General features: G+C 42.6%; 1 long non-coding RNA gene across 1 annotated transcript in view; it reads right to left on the bottom strand.

Annotated features, from left to right (window-relative positions):
* LOC142054929 (uncharacterized) overlaps positions 1 to 10,384 on the bottom strand; it is a 210,489-nt gene extending 200,105 nt beyond the window's left edge. The window contains exon 1 of the long non-coding RNA XR_012659731.1: positions 9,854 to 10,384. This is a non-coding gene — a long non-coding RNA (uncharacterized LOC142054929). The remainder of the gene's footprint in view (positions 1 to 9,853) is intronic.
* Between the last annotated feature and the right edge of the window lie 10,378 nt (positions 10,385 to 20,762).

Raw genomic sequence — 20,762 nt, 5'->3', positions numbered from 1 at the left:
ATGCTTTTAAATTTAAACCATTTAAATATGCTTCCTACAGAACCTGAAGTTATTGCTCTCACATTTGGTTCTCTAATCCCTTAAATCCCTTGTTTTCATTTGCTGGTTTCAAAGCCTAACCAGTCAGGTAATGCTGTTTATCTGTTTTACACAGGTGAGAAGCACCATGCAAGAGGTAAAAATTAGGCTCCTGCTATTTAATAATTTCTTCTACCAGCTTTGTGCTTTTAACAAACGATTGATATTGACTTTCCCTTTGGCCTTTGAATCTCCAGATCACTTACCCAAATATCCAAACATCTGCACTGGTGTCAGTAACAACATCTGGCAAAAAACAGCAGAAGTATATCTTGGTGAGGCTTTTCTTTCCCAGTTCAAGTCAATTCCTTTACCAAATTTGATGCGATACTGTTCATCGCCAAGGAAAGACAAAACATTCAGCCCTTTACCTGATACTTTCAGTCAAAATATGTGACCAGCCTATATAGCGCAGCTGAACACCTCGACCTCAAACCATTTTTAAAACATACTTGCATATTTCACTACATTTAAGGCATGTCTATAAATGGGGCTCCCAACAGTTCAAATTCTCTCAGCTCAAATGTTTTAATGAAACTAACAGTGAGGATCAAAGGTTTCTCTCATACTCTGTTTCGTTACTAAATGCATAAGGTCCGGCTGAGCTAAATGTCAGATTCTGACTTGCTTGATTTAGCCTTGCTATTTAGTAGTAATTATGGACAGAAGTCTCATTTAGATGTATTGATCCAGTCTTTAACATGAGGAATAAATTCAGTAGCTGAGCTATGGAAAACAGTGGATGAATTCTCAACCCATGAATCTCTACAAAGAACAAAGAAGCAGCGACACGTTTGCCATAGTGCCGATTCTTCCACATGTAAGTCTGTAGTTAAACATGCTAAAAAAGCTTTTCCTCAGGGAGAAGCCATGTCACGAACAACAAAAAAACCTACGGCCAACCAATAAAGCCACGTATGTGGAAGGTTCCAATTCTGCCTTCATGGAAGACAGTATCCCAAATCAGGAAAGCATTTAATCATATGTTTCAGTCCACCAGAATTCATAAGAGTCCTTAAGTATGTGCTTATTTTTAAAAGATGCTTAAGTGCCATTGATTTCAAGTACATGATTAAGTGCTGTCCTCAAAATAAATGATTTCTGAAAGCGGGGTTGATGGAGTTTTATCACTGATTTTAATAAGAGCAGAACAGGAACTAAAGAATTTTAACAATCCCAACTGCCTATCCAAATTGAATGTCTACATGACAATAAGGAAAGTATATTCATATAATGTTGCATATTTATATTTCAGTTACCCAAATAAAGAAATTCTGAAATTAATGAAAAATCCTAAGCTCCTCATGCTAACAAAAGACATTTATCACCAACAGGATGAGAACTTCTCAGTTGCTGTATCACCCTATCTTAGAGGTTTGTGGGGTTTTTTTAAGACTAACAATAGAATTTTCTGGCTAAATATACTTATTTTTTAAGTTATTAAAAAATCCATAATATAATTCTGAGAGTTACCATAATAGACTGTAACAGCTGCTATGGTCTATTGTGTAAATAAGTAATTACAGAATTTACAGACTATCATGTAAATATGTAATTATGGACTTTTTAAAATGTGCATTATTTCCTTGATAGTCTATCGTTTAAATATGTAATTATGGACTTTAAAACATGTATTATTTACTCAGACTGCAACAGCTCCTTGGGACAGAGCTGTTATGGCCTATTGGGTAAACATGTAATTACGGAAATTTTAAAAATATGTATTATTTATTTGCTACTGCTGCTGTCAATATATCATGACAGCCATTTTTAGATGGCTACCATGTGGTCAATATTCTGTCAAGTCTTCATAGGTCACCTAAAGTACCTCTCTGCATGGTTGCGTTGCCATATAGCGAAGCCTTTGCCTTGCTAAGTATCTTACCACAGGGTCGTCAAACGAAAACCAAGCAGAGGACTCCACAAATAGTTCCATTAATTGGCCTTTTCCACAAAAATTCATAAATGCAGTCAAAAGAAAACCCTTCTGTCATTTCTTTCACAATTTTAATGAAGTAGAGTATATTTCACTGTGGTTAGGGGCTGGATAGAACATTCCCTGGAGGTTTTCAGTAAAGCAGTGAACTTAGTGCAATGCAATCAGTGGGGGGTTTATTCCCTAATGGCCTCTCAGATCACCTCTACATTAGCAGATAAGGCACGGAAACGAGCGATGACCTGTAAAGCAAAACAGCGCTAAGGAGCCAATGTCCATATTACATACTTTTCAGGCAGTTTATTACAGGCTAGTTCTGGTCTGGTCCCATGGCAGGAATACTCCCAAGCAGCAGATAATACTTTCTGGTATGGTTAATCCAAGAGGAATCCAGTTTTTGCTCTGGGAGACCGCTCCATAATGAGAATCAAACTGCTGGAAGTAAGCCTGATCCCTTCTAATCATTCCTGATCTGAACTAAAACACTAAGGTAGAAACATCCACAGAATACACTCAGTCATGCCACTTGCATTCTGATTTCTGTACGTCTTAAGCAGGAGACAGTTCTGTAATTTATGAAGTACGGCTTTTTTGCAGTGTACAAAACCATGAATTCCAGGAATGCTTCCAATGACAAGAGAATATTCTTCAAAGTGGTGGAAAAAAAAAACTGTTAAGGGGATTTTGCTTATCCAGGATGGAACTTCAAAGATGCTATTATTCTGAAAAAAAGGGTAATTACCAGTACCATTAAATATTTATGCTTTTAAACTACCCATAGGCCCCAATCAGAGATGAATGCTAGGTGCTCTGCAAACATTTATTAATATCCCAACCTCAAAGACCTCACAATTTAAGAAATATTATCAAATATATTATACTCTACAGAATGTTTTTAGAAGCAAAATGAATCTGTTCTTAGGCCAAAATGTATGCACTGAGTCTATGATCTGCTGTGTCTGCATCTATATACTAATAATTCTAACATTTAGGCATGATCTTCCTAATAGACCATAGCAAAAAGCAGAAACAGAATAACTTATTCTTGTAAATATATAGGACAGTTATAGAGTATGGGACTGTGTTACACGTCAAACAATCCTACCCTTACATTGGAAATAGGAGTGGTATTGTCATTTATCTAAAATTATCTCCTCAATGAGAAAAAGAGAAAGAAGAAAGATGAAACTCATACAAGAAAAAATATTTTACAGATAAGGTACATTGCCATATGAAGATATATATATTATTCATTTTTACTAATGCTTTGTTCGTTGTCTACAAGCCTCATGTAATAATAAAGCCCTAAGAATTGAACCTAAATAGAAAACACTACACTGGGATGTTTAAACAAGAGTCCTGATAAAATAATCTCCATCCTAAGGAGAGATGGCAGGGCATTGGCTGGAGTGAGACTGAGTCTAGCTGTCAGCTCAACCATTCAGGATAGGTCTGGACTAACTGGAGGGAGTCCGGAACTTGACCTCTGAGGAACAGGGAAATAAATTGTGATTGCTCAATACCGAGAGGAGATGACTGGCAGGGACGCAGTAATGTTCTTCGGATACATGAAAAGACAGGGAAGAGTGCATAGACTCCTCTTCATGTCCAATTTAGACAGGACAAGTGATAATAGAATTCAATATGGCGAGGGAGATTTGGGTCAATGGGTTTCCAAGGAAGACCACGAAAACTTTGTTGCAGAAAGTTTTTAAGAATGGAGTGAACAAACTTTGACCAATAATGGCACAGCTATCCTGCCTTTGAGAAAGGAGGATGGCCTCTTGAGATCCCTTTCTGTCTTGTTTCTACAGGGCTTTATGCACCAGAACTAACCACAAGCCCACTGCTTTAAACTCAGTTTCATGCCTAAAAGGCTGATGAAACCCCCTGAAATTTTATACAGCGAAGAACTCAAAAATGTGCTGAATAATACGCATCTTTGACACAGTCTAAATAAGGATAACATGCATATTTCAAAACCATATTTCATTTTATTCCCCTGAACAAGAATGTACAATAATACTATCTGTGCAAAGATAACTTTAAAGCAAACTTCACACTAATGAGTCATTAGGTGTGCATAAATAATGCTTTTATTATATGCAACATCAGTATGGACGATTATTTGTCAGGGCTCTGAGTGTACCAACAGGCTCTGCAACCTCTTCTGCCCCCTACCCAGGGGTCTGGCTGCCCATACTCAAGGCCAGCTCTGACAAGCGGCCAGACTGGACCAGATTGTTCTAAACTGTAAGAGAGGTGTGAGAAGACACTTTCTTACCTCCCTATATGTATCAGTAACATACATGTTATTTTCAACTTTTAAAAGGTCACACTGTTTACTTTTGAAAGGCAGAAAAAACTGTTTCATCCAAACCTATCGATCCTTTAGCAAGAGAAAAAAGCTGATGAGAAAACGTAGGGGAGAGAGGACCTTCAGCCTAAAGAAGCAACAAACATAGGCCCTGTTAAAATGCGAAACAATCCTCCACATCTGGAACCCAGGAGCTTTGATCTCCAGCCGTGAAGAGGATTTTCAGCTCTCTGTGATGAGTTCCACTGACGATTATGGATTTTCTGTAATAATAACCCTGCCTTTCTGAAAGTAGTTGGAAATATTTGTTCTCTGGGCCATGATACTTCACCACCTGTGTAAAGTGGGTCAGTTTTAGGAACTTGCAGGAAGAGTTGTATGTGACTTGCTGCAGGCTTGGAACCGAATGATGGGATTTCCTTCCAGAACCTGAGAATCTGCTATACTCCTTGCTCTTTTGAGCTGTTTATTCTGGAGCTCAGGCTGCATTTGCAAGGTCATGCCGGATACTACTCGTCACACTATGTTGCTTATGCGTGAAATCCTCATTTTGTGCAAAGCTCACAAATATATATTCATGTCATAGTATCTTAATGTCCAGGGATAGTTTGAGCGTGCCAAAGTGAGGGTGGCTGCCACACACACTCTGCATTATTGTGGCAAAATAAGGCAAAGCTGAAAGTTGCCAGTTTGAGACTGGAAATCTTATGGGAAGGTTAACATAGCTGCATTTCTGCAACTAGGTGGCTGGTAAAATAAGATCTTGCTTTCTGTGTCTGCAATTAGTTATGTGTGAAGTAGACGTGCCAAAATTGGAAGCAGTGTCCATTTTGTAACAGTAATTATTATTCTGAAGCCATTTTCAAGGTGGGATTATGGGCACTAAACCTCTGGGACTGACTGTGCTGCCCATGCGTTAAATCCTCATTCTGTGCAGACTTAATGAAAAAGATAGTTTCTTGTAATATGTTCTGTTTTGTCAGTTGCTCCTACACAGCGGTATAGGGATGCTTTCTTTGTGCTTAATACATGCAGTGATAATTTTTCCACATGCTCTTTCTGTAAATGTTCCACCACAAAACATTCTGTTAAACTGGAATTAAGGTTGTAAATATGCATTAATATGTTAGAGTAAATTCTGTACTAATTGACTGCCCATACAACCTCACTCACATAGATGGAGAAAAAGCTACTGAAGAACATTACAAGCTGGATTCTTACCCCAGAAATGCCACTCTATCTCCACATTCAGGGGTCTGACAGAGACTCAAATCCTGTGCTGAAGTTTATAAGAAACAGATGTTGGAGTATCAGGAATGCAAGATTCAACTCACACTTTACAAACATGAAGGACAAGACTGCTAAAGCACTAATCAGTAGCCTAAATGTGCTCTCACTGGAGTAAATGACATTTTTACCACTGACATTAATGACAGTAGAACTAAGCCAGTAATCAGTACTTTTGGAAATCCTATCCTCTGTGATTCAAATCAAACCAAATAATTTAGGTTTCTTTTGTTCCCTCACCTAACCTCTTTGTAAAGTCTTATCAGCCTTTCACCTACAGTTACATCACAGGATGAACCACACATCCCAAATTTACTTGATGTTCCAGCCACATAAAACACATCCTACTGGCAAAATCTCTGCTAATTCTTTGAGGAATCAAAGTCAGTATTATTTTTCCTCTTAGCCTTGAGAGATCTGTCCATTCTTGTGGCTGAAATTAAAATATTTCAGTTTCATAAGATTGCATTTTACTGTTAACATGTCAGGAGAGAAAACAGTATCAGAAAGCAAGTAAACCAGACAATAATTAACAGAAAATTAAATAACAGTAATTAATAAAGATACCTTCAAAGTAGTCTCTGAATGATAATACAAAAATTCACACTGGTGTTCTGAAGCTTGGTTTACTCCTACCTGTGATTTACTTTGAGGTCTTAGCATAAAAGGTGCTTAGAATTGGAAAAAAAAAACACATTACCAGCATAAAAATTAGGTATGTTCTACACATTTTGTGTATTAATTTAGCAGAATATATTATTACACAACTTTACACTGTAAGCACAAGGTCACACAGGATATGACTTGTCACACTGTATTGCCTGTGCATGAAATCATCATTTTGTGCAGAGCTCCAAAATATATATTCATGTCAGAATATCTTACTGTCCGGCGACAGCCTGAGAGTTTCATCCTATTACATACTGGGGAACCAGATTCAACGTCATTTGAGAGGTCTCTTCTTCTCTCAATACCCGAATGAACTCTCATTAATCAAAAAACTACACTCACCAAAAGGGAACCAGCCCCATAAATGCCCTCTACAGTCTGAGACAAAATTATATCTGTTCTAACAGTATTTTTTTATCATTTCTGTGTGACTATCCCCATCAAACACCCAAAATATGGCATTGGTTTTATAAAGTTAGTTATCTAAAAACAGAACCTAACTTTACTAAATACAGTAAATGAAACAAATTGTTTCTAGGGGTGTAATTGCACTGGCACTGCCAGTGTTGCATTAACTGCACAGATCTCAAGACAACCCTGGAGATAACATGACCTTCTCCAAACTCTCCATCAGCTGGTAAGCATACATTATAAGTTCAAGCGAACATACCAATGTTTGTAGTTTGATAAGCACCAGCTCCTACCTAACTCTGTTAACTGCCTACCCATCCATTCATCATTGTTCTGCCCAGCTTTGAATGTTTTTCTCCTCTAAACACATCCATACTGAAGAACAGGAAACAACAAAACTCTTTGAATATTAAGTCTCAGGGAAGCCTTTTTTTTTTTTTTTTACCAGACATAAAACTGAGATTATTGTATAAGCAGTTTTGCGTGGGACAGCTTGCTCAACCAAATCCTTAAATCTAAGGAAATGTCACCTTGCATTAAGACCAGAAATATTACCTTGGTCTTCAATAAAACAGCAGAAAGCAGTAGCAGTTTAGAGATCAGAGCAGATAACCAGTGTAGCCTCCAGACCAGAACAGCAGGTTTGACATGATATTCAGGTAAATAGCCAGAACAGAACAGCAATTAACAGTTAACAGGCCACTTAAATTAAGAGCTTTTCTTGAGAAAACAGCCTCAGACCTTCAGAGACTCTAGGAACTGACAGTTCAAGCAGGAAGTAAGTGGCAAAAAATCGAAGCGTAAGGGGAATTTCCTCAACAGGCCTTTTATCCACAGAATGTACAAAGCCAGAAATGCCTAGCCTAAATGTAGATGTAGGGGAACGTAGCTGCAGAGAGAAGGGAATAAAGAGAGGAAAGGAAACGAGGTTTTGACCAATGACCTTCTGAGAAATTAAAACATCATTTTCTTTACTGATAACTTCAGAGGCAAAATTTTGTGTGCTTTAACACTTAGCGCTAACCTGTGCTTTGTAACTTCGACAGGCAACTTGCCACCGCACCACCTGGTAATGCAAGACAGCTACCGAGGGTTTGCAGACAGACATGGATCTTGTGCAACAGCTATAGTTTGCAGGCCCCTCTGGCACTGCCATAGTGCACTGTGTGCTCCCACAGACCCAGCAGAGAGACAATCACAGCAGAGTCAAACCCGCAGTGCTTGCACAAGCACACCCAGGAGCGGCACCGATATGCATCACCACGTTTCTGTTCTCCTCACTGTCTCAATGCACCACCACCACCATGTTGATATGAACACAGGCTTCTCAACATCACAACAATAAAGAATTATAAGATCTGCTGCCTTGGGAAGGGGCATGGAAAAGCATGCAAAGTGCATGTCTCAAGCTCCCAGGGTCCCAACGCCTTTTTCATTTACAGTGCCTCATAACTCTACAATATCAAGCTTTTTCTCTTCATTCATGAATTTGACCTCCACAAACTTTTTAAGTCCAGCAGATCAAAGAGAAATAAAGAAAGATGCAGCTTCTCTACCTCTCCCATTCTTGCATAGATCAATGCACTCTGAATTAGGACATGTGGGAGTACAGCCCCAGAAATACACGTTCAGCACTGTGTCAGAAAAAGCCTGGAACACACCAACTGTCTTCCCCAGCCCTGACGTCCTACTACCACAGTAATAATTTTGCCGGTCCTTCTGCTCCCAGCCTCTACCCTGACAAAACAGCCTGCAAAGCCCTGGAACCAACACACGCATGTTGCCACCTCCCCAACACTCTGATACAGGGCTGAGCACAGCGCAGCAGGACACACAGCCCATGTGTTCGTACCACAAAACCGGGGGGAGGCCACTGCCTGTTAGCCAGATCCAGGAGGGCAGAGGTGCCAGATTAGTTTTACAGCTTTCTAGCACTGAGACGTGTCTGGGGCCAGGGGACTTTTTGATGGACGCATGGGAGCAGCACTTGCAGTCTGCTTGAAAGGGTCATTTCCACATTTCAGAGCAGTGGCCTATGGGGGGCCCCGTGCCAGATCAGCAGTCTGGGGGCTGCTTCTTGGCAGGGGGAGGGACCCAGGCAACTTTCTGGCTGTTTTGTAGGGCCCGCTGTGAAGTGGGGGGGGACAGTTCTGAGAAACACCAAGAGTAGCTAATCCCCTTACTTGGTTGAGGGAGGCTGGGGGCAAGAGGGTTCAGAGAGGGGAAAAAGAAAGTTTAGGAGTGAGGGTGTCTTGGTGCAAGGAAGACTGGGGGTGATGCTGTTTGTTTGGGGGTGAAGCTGTTTTGAAACAAGGGCGTTTGGGAGTGAGGAAGACTGGAACAAAAGCGTTGGGGGCAAGGATGTTTGGGAGCAAGGGCTTTTGAAGGCAAGGACCCTTGAAGATGAGGGTGTTTGAGGCTGAGGGTGCTTGGGGGCGAAAGCATTTAGGCGTAAGAGCATTTGCAGGGCAAAGTTATTTCGGGGAGAGGGCATCTGGGGCCAAGGGCATTTGGCGGCTAGAGCGTTTGGGTGCGAGAGCGTTTTGGGGCCAGGGTCTCGGTGCTGTTGCCAGCTCCCGACTGCCTCCTCTGGTCCCCGCGCTCGCTCTGCCATGCGGCTCTCGGACACCGGGAGCAGGAGCCGCATCCAGCCCCCCCTCTCCCCCTCCCGTTCCCCCCGACGCTCATTTCGGGGCCTCTTCCCCCAACCCCCCGCCCCGGAACACAAGCATCGTGAACGGGCAGCGGCAAGCACCAGAACCCCCTCTCAGTCGCCGGGCCCGGCGGGGCAGGGCGGCAGCGGGCGGGCGGGGGGCGCGGCGGGGCCGGCCGCGGGGGCGGAGCTGCCAGTCAGCGCCGGGCGCCGTGACCCCGGGGCGGGGAGGCGGCACGGCGGCCGTGGGGACGCGGGGCGGCCGCCTCTGCCCGGCGCGGCGCGCCCGGGGACAGCGCGGCGGCGTGAACACCCCGCGTGTGTGTGTGTGTCCCCCTCCCCCGGTGGTCGTCCCGTTCCCCCCCCCCCCCGCGACACACAGAGACACGCACACACACACACGGCACGGCACCGGGCGGGGGGAACCGCCTCGGCCCCCGCCCCGCCGCCCGCCCGGGGAGGGCTAGGGCGCCGGTCCGGCCACAGCAAGCTCCGCACTTACCCGGGCCGCGGCGAGGTGTCGGCGGGCGGGCTCCGGCGAGCCGTTACTGCGGGGGGCCGGGGGGGGCCGCTGGGGTTTGGGGGGGGTTCCGTAATCCAACAGTCTTTGGGCTGCCAAATGTAAACACTCCGCCATGATTTCTTTGTTTAGATAATTGAACCTGCCTCCCTCTCCCTCGCCGACTCTCGCTCGCTTTTATTTATTTATTTCCCCCCCTCCCGTCATCATCATCATCATTATGGCTTGTGTGGGGTGTTTTTTTTTTTTTTAAAAAGGGTTGTTATTTACTAGCTGCATTTAACAACTGGGTTTACAAATATGTGTGTGTGTGTACATACATATATATATATATTTTAGGTAGCAATCTATACCTCCGGGGGGGCGATGGGAGGCACTGCGGAGTGGACGCCGCTCCCCCCGTCCGGGGACTCCCTGTTCCCCCCCGCCCCGCGGGCGGCGAGGCTGCGGTTGCCGGGGCGGCGGGAGGCCGCGGCCGGGGCAGCGCAGGAGGGCGGCCCACCTCGCCACCGCGCCGCGCTCGCCTGGAAAAGGCAGGGTTTTTCCAAAGGCATTACCTCTTCCAGCGGGAAGGTAGCAGCCTGCCGCGGGGGAGACGGATGGGAACTTCCAGATTTAAGTTTCTTCACTGCATGTCCCGAAAATGCAAGCTGGACGTGAAAGCAAGCTTGTTGTTTTTATCTATTAGTATTACGTGGGAATTCCCCATCAGGAAATACGGTTTTGTTATAGGAAATGTGGATGTGTTATAGGAATGTGGATGTGTTAGCATGGCTAAAGAACATTGCCCTTGCATTCCCACTTTGGCAGCAAGTTTCTCCATTTGGAAATATCAGAATATTTCCTACGGCAGTGCTCCCTGCAAAAGACTTCAAAGCATGTCATCAATGCCCATAAATCCCTTTTCACAGACCTGATCCCAGCAGATCACAACGTCCCAGGACCCTCCTGGAAGCGCCCTGGGAGGACACAGGAGGCTGAGTTGCGGTGCTGAGCACACCAGCCACCCAGGAAGGATCTGGTGCCCCACATCTTCCACAGGGCATTTGAGGGGTTTTAGGCACCACGTCACTCAGGAATTGCGTGGAAGAATCTAGAAATTCTCCCTGGGCTGTATTTTGTTAATTCTTGCATTAAGAAAGAGCACTGCCTCCCTCTGTCTCCTGAGTGTTTACTTCACCATCATTTATTTCTAGGAGGTCTTCAACGCAATGAAATGTACAGCATTTGTAGGGTTATCTTTGCTGCTGGTGTGTAGTAGGCAATACCACAAAGACAATTTAAAAAATCATTATATAGAAAAATAAGGTGATTTACTTACACTGTTACACAGTGAAGATAAAATGCTTAGTGACAGCATGCCAATCATCAAACAAGTTCCCAATACGTTTTCCCCTGCGACTGTTAGTACAATAATGATCGCCGTTCCTATAGCCAGCTGCCTCTGTTTTGAAAATAAAATGACAACTTGTGCGTTATTATACCTTGACTATTGCGTCTGCCTTTGGCAGAGGTCCTTGTTCTGCAAAGGGCTCAGCGGTTTGGACCCCCAAACCTCCACTAAGTCCCACTAATCCCTTGAAAAGCCATTGTTAGTTCTTGGGATAAGGATCTCCCGTTATATACAACGAGCACAGAGGAAAACAACCAGAAAGGAGTACACATGCATGTTAGACTGGCAGGGACTTGTTCAGAAGGATTGCGTTACAAGGTACCATTTGAGCACTGCAGAGTTATTTGTAAAGTATTTTACAATAAGATACCAGGAAGTTGATTGGGTCGTGGCCATTAGTCAGTCAGAGCAGACGAATTGCCATGCAGGCCTTGGAGCTGCTCTGGAGAGCTTGGCACTCTCAGGCCGCCCCTTACAGTCTGACATCCCTCAAAATTTCATATACCCCATAGTTCCTCACAGTGACCATAGCCCTGCTGTCCTACTTTTGAGAATATTTTCTAGTTTTTGCCTTCTCTTCTTCCCTCTGAAAGGTTATGCTATTTACTTATGATTCTATTTTTATTTCTCCGCCAGGATTTCACTGCAATCTCCCCTTTGCGGAACTTATACTTGCGGCCATTTAAATTCATTTCAGGCTAGAACTTGGCATAAAGGTTCGCAGTTTCTCAGCCAGACTTGAATTACTATATTTAATCTATACTCAGCTCTTAGGGTTTTTTTTTTTAAATGAGAGTGAAGATAGAAATAATTGTATTGTGGTTCCAAATGGTAGCATCATGCTGTACTGATTTCAGATCTTGTCTTCATTCCACTAGCTTTTCAAAGGGACTTGCCAGAGCATTTGAGACATGACTTTAGGAAGGTGTTGCTTTAGAATTCTTTAAAAATGAATTATTTCAGCATAAAACTTTGTGAAAATTAGGCATTGTGAATGCACAAGGATATTTTTATTGCGTTCTTAGTTATGGCTCACTGAACAGTGAAACCAATTTACATGTGAACTTATCGCGGGCAAAAGTCTTTGTTAGGCTTTGAAAAATAAGTTTTGCACAAATTTGCGTATTTTGTGTTACTAATTTTTGTGACTATTTAGACAGTGCCGTGTTGGCCTCCACAGCTACAAAGAAGACAGAATGACAAGCAGGTTTTTAGTAAAGCAGATTACATTGGGTAGCTTAAATTTCCTTTCTCTATTCATCAATTTAAAAAACAAATGCAGTACTTTGTCAAACATGAATTCATTTGTATAAGTCCAGCTGAGTAATTGCTAGAGAAATGTTTCTACCAAGTCAAACTTTTGTTTGCTTCAGGATTTTCGTTATTCAATTTTTTCACTACAGCCTAGCACAGTAGAACATGGCAGAGCTACTGGTAATATTACATAAATGTAACTATGATAATATATGTTATCACAGCTTATGCGTATGTGATGAAGTGGATCCTGTGATAGATCCTATAGTCTTTCAGTAACTGCTGGGTAGAGGCAAGTGTGTCACCAGTCAGATGGGCCATCATTTTCCAAACCCTTGCTTCTCAGACAGTAATTCACAGCTGTGGAAAGTTATAGAAAATTACACCAGACCAGCATGAGAGTATTTCCTCTCCCTTTAAAGAGCTGTTAATTATTTATTTTATAATTAGCTATTGTATCACACTACCATGCAACGAGCTCAAGAGTAGAGGACCCCGTACTACTGTTGAAAAATGGAATAAATGGCAGTCCTCGTCTGGAGAGCAAGGAGTCCAAAATGCACCAGATTCATGACTGAGCAAATACTGACTGCACCTCTTACCTGCGCAGCCAGCAGTATGCTTAGGGCATGCTTTAGAAAGGGTGGTAGATCTTAAGGAGGGGAGTACTTACTGGCCTGAATGAGAATGTAAGTAGAGGGAGGGGGTGTGACATAAAGATCATAGGAGAAAGTGTGCAAAGACCTGAAATAATAAGCTGGTACTTGAGTATCTTTATAATCTAATGTATTTAGTATCTCATTCTGGAAATGGGCACTGTAAAGGGCTATTTCACAGACAAAATTTGAAAGAATGCTGCAGGTTTTTAAAACTACAGAAAGAAGCTCAAATAAAGGGAATGTGCACATTTTCCTCCATTATTCTTATGTGAGGGTTAACTATGCTAAAGTAACTAGTTCCTTTGGCAAAGCTGTTTTCTGTCTTAGTTTACCTTCTCTGAGATTGCATTTGAAATGTGAGTGTAGAAAAGCAGAGTGATGTGTAGACTGGGAGTATTTTAACAAATGCAATATGACAATGTGTCCCCTAGTCATAAAATGGTTGCAATGTGAGAGCTGTGTAATAAGCTGCACTGTTGTACAAGAGAGTAGAGAAAAGGTCTTAAAAAACAGCAGTAAAAGTCTGTCGCCTAGAAAGATAACATTCAGATCCAAAAATAAGGTTGAGATTAAATCTGTCAGTCTAAGAGCATGCATCTACTGGACCAAAAAGAAAAGACCCAGGTGCTGAGATTCTTTTTTGCGAGCAGATCTTTCCACTGTAAGTGTGGGTAAAAGCAATTATGGAAGAAAATATGAAAAATAAAGTTTTCTTTGAGTGCTTTGCACCGAGTTAACAAATTGCTATTGCACAACAGTAACACTGCATTAATTATGTCACTATTTTTCCTTCGCGATAGATTATTGTTAGTAATTCATCACTGTAACATATTAATAGTGGTATTAGTTTTTAAACAGAACAATCATATTAGTGGCACACTTGTCATATTAGTGAAAATTAAGAAAATGATGAAAAATTGCTGCCAAGGCTTTGGGGCTCTAACACTGCAAGGAAATCGCTTTTTCCCAATCCAGCAGTTTTTCAATGAGCATATATTTTCTTGTAAAGATAAAGAGACTGTTTTACAGTGTTTTCTGTCCAAAAGCCAGGAGCCATTTCGAAATATTTATGACATCCTTTTAATGCCAAATATGTGTATTCTTTTATGATTCTAGCACTGTATGTTCTGCCTTTTAAAAGCCTGAGTGCTGTCATTCACAACCCCTGGCATGAGGGTGTTGGAGGCCATTAACTCCCTTTTTGTTGGAGATTGTGAATCTGTACTGTCCAGCATACTCCGAGAGTACAATACAACTGCCCTTCTAAAGGATTAAGCTACTGTCTCCTACAGAGGCACTCAGCTGTGAACTTGTCTTACATGCCTCCAACCAGTCACTTGCATGATGATTGTGTTTGGGGTTTTTTGTTTGTTTGGAAAGCAGATAGCTTCAGGCCTCTGTGAGCACCTCCACCCCACATCTTCATCCTGTGCTTTTATATTTCCAGCATCTTTTTCTCTGGCATGGTATCTCTCGCTAATGTAGAACAATGATGTATGGATTTCCCTAAGATCTCTAGCAGTAACAACCTGAATTAGGTAACAGGGTTGTAGAGTGGGATTTCCTGCTCCCTCCCTCATGAACATCTGGTGCCTCAGAATCAAGAAAAGATAAAACATTGCCCAAACCGTGAGAATCCTGTTTGGAACTGGAGTCACTGTTTTTGCCTGCTGCTTTGTGAAACCAGGAGGCAAATGTCCAACCTCTCATCTGTTTAAAAGCCAGTGAAACACAACATTTCCCTCACTTACGCAAGTACTTCGGGTTGGCTGTTTTATCATTTGCAAAGCGGTTTCTTTGGCTTCCATGAGCTAATTTAACGGAAGACATTAATAGCTTTCATTTGATTACCAACAGAATGTCACATTGGAAAAAGAAGTTTTTACTGCCAAGCAGTAGGCCACAATGAAATCAAAGGTCAAATTGGACATACATTCTATTCAATAATCAGTTGAACCCAGCCAGTCAAATGCAAATGAAATGATAAATTTATTGAGTTTTCAGAATGACCAAAAAGTAGCCTTTATATTCAAGGCTTGTCTCTGTGCAAGATTGCTTCCTCTGACCATCTGATTCACCAGTGAAAGTATTTTGGGCCCAATCAGAAGGATTCCCAATATCTGTCTAACAGTCCTCAGTCTGTTAGTGACTTCAGGTAAACCATCTCTAGACAAAACAACTACTGCCGTAAGCTGGAACCATCCTAGGGTAGTCAGACAGCTGCACGAGGCTGCACCAACCACAAATGTGACCCACACATCCAGTAGGGTTAATAACAATGACCTTATTGCAAAGATTAATTAATGCCTATAAAAAGCTTTTATTCTCTCAACTGCTGTCGTATTAGCCAGGCCACAGTGGCTCTGTGAGCAAAAAGTACATGCAACTGTGACACCTAGGCTGTGCCTTGCTGAAAAAAGTTCCTCAGGAAACATCCATACTGACGTTGGGACCAGCTTTATAATGACCCCAAACTCCATATCCACTGACCATCTGCCCTGAAAGCCTCTCAGCATCTCCCTTGGCAACAAGTCTGTCCAGGATTGCAGGTGCTGCTTGAGCTCCCCAATCTCAGCTGGGGCTGGCCTCTCTCCCCACCTTTCCCATTCACGTGTGTAGAACTCACCTAGTCATGGCGCAGCTCACACGCGGGGCTGCAATGTCAGCCAGTGCCAGCCCCAGGACCCCTCCTTTGGTACGCAGCTGCTTCTCCGTATTTTTCTTAACAGCAAACAAGCCACTGGGAGAAGCAAGTGGCTTAGATAACATCCCCTGGTATGTAAACAACAACAGAGGAGTAAAGTTGGGGTTTTACTGTCTCTTTTCTGAAATTTAATTTTTCAAATAATTCTTAGCTCTTAAGATGTTGTGCAAAAGACGGCTGCAAGCAGCTGTAGCACTTCAAAATGAAAACCTCCCGGGGAATGTTTACAAAGTTGTGCATGTATTTTGCCACTGATTTTAATACAAAACATTAGATTGACATCCAATCTACACATAACATGCATTTGACTGACACGGGCATTTATTTTACATTGATGTGAAATATGCCAAGCATAACAACAGCTCTGACTGACAACACAGCGAAAAAGGACTTGTGTTATCCAAGTTCAATTCAGAACATTTCAATCCTTCCCTATTTAGTGGTAGTAATTGTGCTACTCATGAGAAGATATTTTTGGAGTAATACAGCACTGCAAATTGGCCCAAGTGGCACCTAAGTCCACAGCAGAAAGAGCAAGAGGTCTTTTTAGTCTCTAAGCATTTAGAAAAGATAACATAACTAGGGCTCCAGTGAATTGGAGTTGTCAAAATTCACACCTAAGAGAAAGGGGGTGTTGGGCCTGTTGCCAGGAAACAGCATCTGGTATCACATTTCTAAAAGGAAGCATGCATATGAATACAAGTGGGAGCTGCAGCATGATAAATCTATCACAGAAATTGCACCTCCTCATGTCTGAGTTGTGGCACCTGCCCATGCGAACTTCCTTGCCCTGATTCCTTAACAATACTTTACTCAACAGCCAGAGACATGTAGGCACTCTTTTGCAGGACTGGTTACAGGTTCATCTTCAGTGTGAAGCTTGACTACTCTTCATAATATTAAACTGCTTGCACAATATTTAACTTGCTCCCTGGCTCAGTGCTGAGGCCACGCTTGGACATGGCTTGAGGGATAGCATATGGAAGGAGCCGCTTCCACAGGCTGTGTGGACAGGACTGTATTAAGCTTGCCTCCCACCATTCTTCACAGTCCTCCAGCACCATCCCAGCAGCCTTTTAACCTCTAATATCTTCTATGCTCTGATGCCATACTCCATGATATGACAACAAACTCTCACAGTGTTCCAGTTACTGCGAACAAAGACACACAGAAGAATTCTGTTGTATGGACATGGGGACATGACACAGAGCGCAGAGGATTCCCAGGGTCAAGTGCTCTGCGCTGTGGTCATGGCCAGCTAAATCTGCCATGCACGTAGGGGCTAGAGACATGTCTATCCCTGCTTATTTCAGGGTGGACAGATACAGACCCAGAAGATGGAAGAGAACAGAAGGGAGTAATACTGGAAGTATTACCCATGGTCCAGGGCACTGAAATAGGTCGGTAGTGGAGATCAGAAATATTCACTCTAACTTTTCCTAGAATGCTGAGTGAGTTTATAGGAGAGAAATCTCCAGAACATATTCTGGTAGAGCCAGGCAAGATATTTACTGGAAATTCCAGTCCCTGGGCCTGCTCTCTACTTCTAGTGATGGTGTGAGCAGACGGCCAAGGACTGTGAGAACATCTGCTGTCCTGACAAGGTTCCAAGGGCTACTTTATGATGTGATACTGTACTTGTAATAATTAATATTGAATGGAAAGTATATTACTGAGTTTTCTTAAGTGTACGGACACACAAATAACTTGCTAGCTTGCCAAATTATGAAATACACTTATCCAAGAAGTAAAAACTAAATAAATAACAGGATATTATTCTGGGCACCTATTCTACCAATGACATCAGTACAGCTTTCACAGACTCCACATCTCTCTATAGGCTGCAATGCAGAAAATGAAGATTTTTTTTGTTTGTTTTTTACATTAATTCCCAGCAATATCTTTCTTGGTTCTAAAGTTTAAGTGATTTTCCCAATGAGATTATACTTCTTAGGTATGTAAATTTGTTAAAACTTAAACTACCTGGCAGAAAAGGAGGTTTAGGAACTGACAATGTAAAGGCCCTTTCCCGAAGAAAAAAATAATTTCTTTTTTTAAACATGGTGTCTCCCCCACTTCCCCACTTAAGAGAACCGCTGTTGTATGGTAAAAGCAGGTCATGACAAGTTTTAATTGTCCAGGTAGGTGGTAGTCCAGGGTAAAAGAGAGGAAAAGCTGGTTGAGGGAGATATACAATAAGTTAATGCTCCCACAAATTATTTCTTACCTTGTATTTAAAAGGCCTTTTATTTCAGACGGCCTTTGTCACTGTAACTGTTCTGTGGATAAGTAGCGAATTCATTTTACAGAATATCAATCCTGTGTTTCTACAGCACTGTTATATTCATTTTTAGGTAAGGCCTTGGCATACCATTTTGTTTTATTTATGGTTGCATTACTAATTTTAATTACATTAACCTTGTATATTTGCAATCTTTAAACTGTTTTTTGTAATAAAGCACCTGGGTGCTCTTGGGCAGCAGGCAGTGTACTGGCACGTTTTCTGAGCAGAGAATTCATAATATATTATGATTATTTACATCACACCTGAAGTTTATCAGAATATCGGCATTTTTAATGGTCTTATTTACACTAGTATTAACAGGAATAGTTCTTTCAAACTAAAGGAGTTTTGAGTGGCGAATCATTGCTTTATGTTCAAACCTGGCGATAGCTGACAGTATTGCATTCCAAGCTGGAAGGCATTGCTTTCTACAGGGTCATCACTGCTAATATATAAATTTCATGATAGTAATTACCAGACCAATGCCGGTCTTTTCTATTTTTCTGCAAGTAAAAACAATCTGTGCTTTATGAATAGCAGTAGTGTTGCTGTTGAAGGTGACAGAAAGCTATGCCATAACTTCAAAATTTCTTGAATATGGTAACCTGAATACCTTTCCTATCACTTACATGACTGTTCTAGAACAGATGAGCAAGCAAACAATAAGTTGGGGCAACAAAATCTAACTATAAAGATGACTTAAATTTCTGCAGAGAGGCTTTTATGACAATGGGGTGTTCTTCAATGACAACAACATGCTAGGGAGGGACAGAATCCATCTGTCTAAAAGGAGTAAGGGAATCTTCAGCAGTAGGCTGGCTAACTTGGTAATGCAGGCTTTAAACTGAAGGACTTGGGGGGTGGGATCTGTTGCAAAAATGCTCACACCAGCACGTCCAGCGGGGGAGTAAGTCAGGCCAAGCAGTGTGGTGATAAAGGTTCCTTAGCTGTCTCCCAAGAGGTGAAACAGAAGAGTAATCGCCTCAAGTGTAGGTAACAAACAGGAGGAACTGGAGCTCCGTGCCCACTCAGAAGGGTATGACATCATAGGAGTAACTGAAACATGGTGGCACAACTCAAATGACTGGGGGATCACAATGGATGGTTACAGGCTCTTTCGTAGGGACAGGCAACGTAGAAGAGGTGGAGGAGTTACACTCTACATTAAGGAAAACCTTGAATGTATTGAAGTCAACTACAGTGATTGCGACTGCTCTATCAAATGCCTCTGGGTTAAAGTCAAAGGGGTTGTCTCCAAGCAGGACCTCACAGTTGGCATCTGCTATTGACGTCCTAACCACGGTGACAATGCCAATGAAGTGATACTTGGGGCACTACAGCAAGCTTCTGGCCGACAGAACCTGGTCCTGATGGGTGACTTCAACTACCCAGACATCTGCTGGAAGAACAATACGGCAGCTCGCACATCATCCACCAAGTTCCTGGAATGTATAGGGGACTGTTTCCTGATACAAATGTTAGATGTGCCAACCAGGAAGGAGGCGCTGCTGGACTTGCTATTCACAAACTGAGAAAGCCTGCTTTGTAATATCTCAGTTAGTGATAGCCTTGGCTGCAGTGACCACAATATTGTGGAGTTCGGGATCCTGCTGAGTGTGCTGAAGGTCAACTCTAAGACAAGGGTTCTGGATTTTAGAAGAGCAAACTTCAGTGCACTCAGGGCGCAGTGGGGAGGGATTTGATGGGAGGCTTCCACAGAAGACAAAGGAGCTAGTGAGTGCTGGGAGTTCTTCAAGAACTCTCTATTGGAAGCGCAAATCCAATTTATCCCCTACAAAGGAAAGGGAAGTAAGCAGAGCAAGAGGCCCCTTGGCTCAACCATGAGCTCCTGAGGCTACTCAAATCCAAAAGGGAAGCATACCAGAGATGGAGAAGTGGAGGATTATCTGTTGAGAGTTACAAGGGCATTGCCAGAGCGTGCAGAGATGCAGTTAGAAAAGCAAAAGCCCAACTCAAATTCAAACAGGCTGTAGACGTGAAAAATAACAAGAAAGGTTTCTTCAGACACGTCAACCATAAGCAGAAGAAGAAGGAAAACATAGGCCCACTGTTAAACGGAAAAGGAGAGCCAATCACCAATGATGCTGAAAAGGCAGAGGTCCTCAACACCTTCTTCACCTCTGTCTTTACCAACACTGTCGGGTCCCAGGCTTTCGAAACAAAATTGCCGGATGATCCAAACAACAACCCATCAGTGGAGTTAGCACCTGAATTACTACAGGAACTTGACCCCCACAAATCAATGGGCCCTGCCACCATCCACCCGAGGGTGTTGAGAGAGCTGGCTGACATCATTGCAAGGCCGCTCTCCATAATCTTCGAGAAGTTGTGGAGAACCGGGGATGTCCCAGAGGACTGGAGGAAGGCAAATGTTACCCCTATCTCCAAGAAAGGCTCGAGGGAGGATCCATGTAACTATAGGCCCACCAGCCTTACTTCAATCCCTGGGAAAGTTATGGAACGAATCCTCCTGGGGGCCATCACAAGTCAAATAAAGCACGTGATTGGGAAAAGCCAACAGGGCTTCACTAAAGGCAGATCGTGCTTGACAAACCTGGTGGCCTTCTATGACAAAG

The sequence above is a fragment of the Phalacrocorax aristotelis genome, chromosome 3, assembly GCF_949628215.1.
Source record: "Phalacrocorax aristotelis chromosome 3, bGulAri2.1, whole genome shotgun sequence".
NCBI lineage: Eukaryota > Metazoa > Chordata > Aves > Suliformes > Phalacrocoracidae > Phalacrocorax > Phalacrocorax aristotelis.
This window is presented reverse-complemented; position numbering and strand designations above follow the sequence as displayed.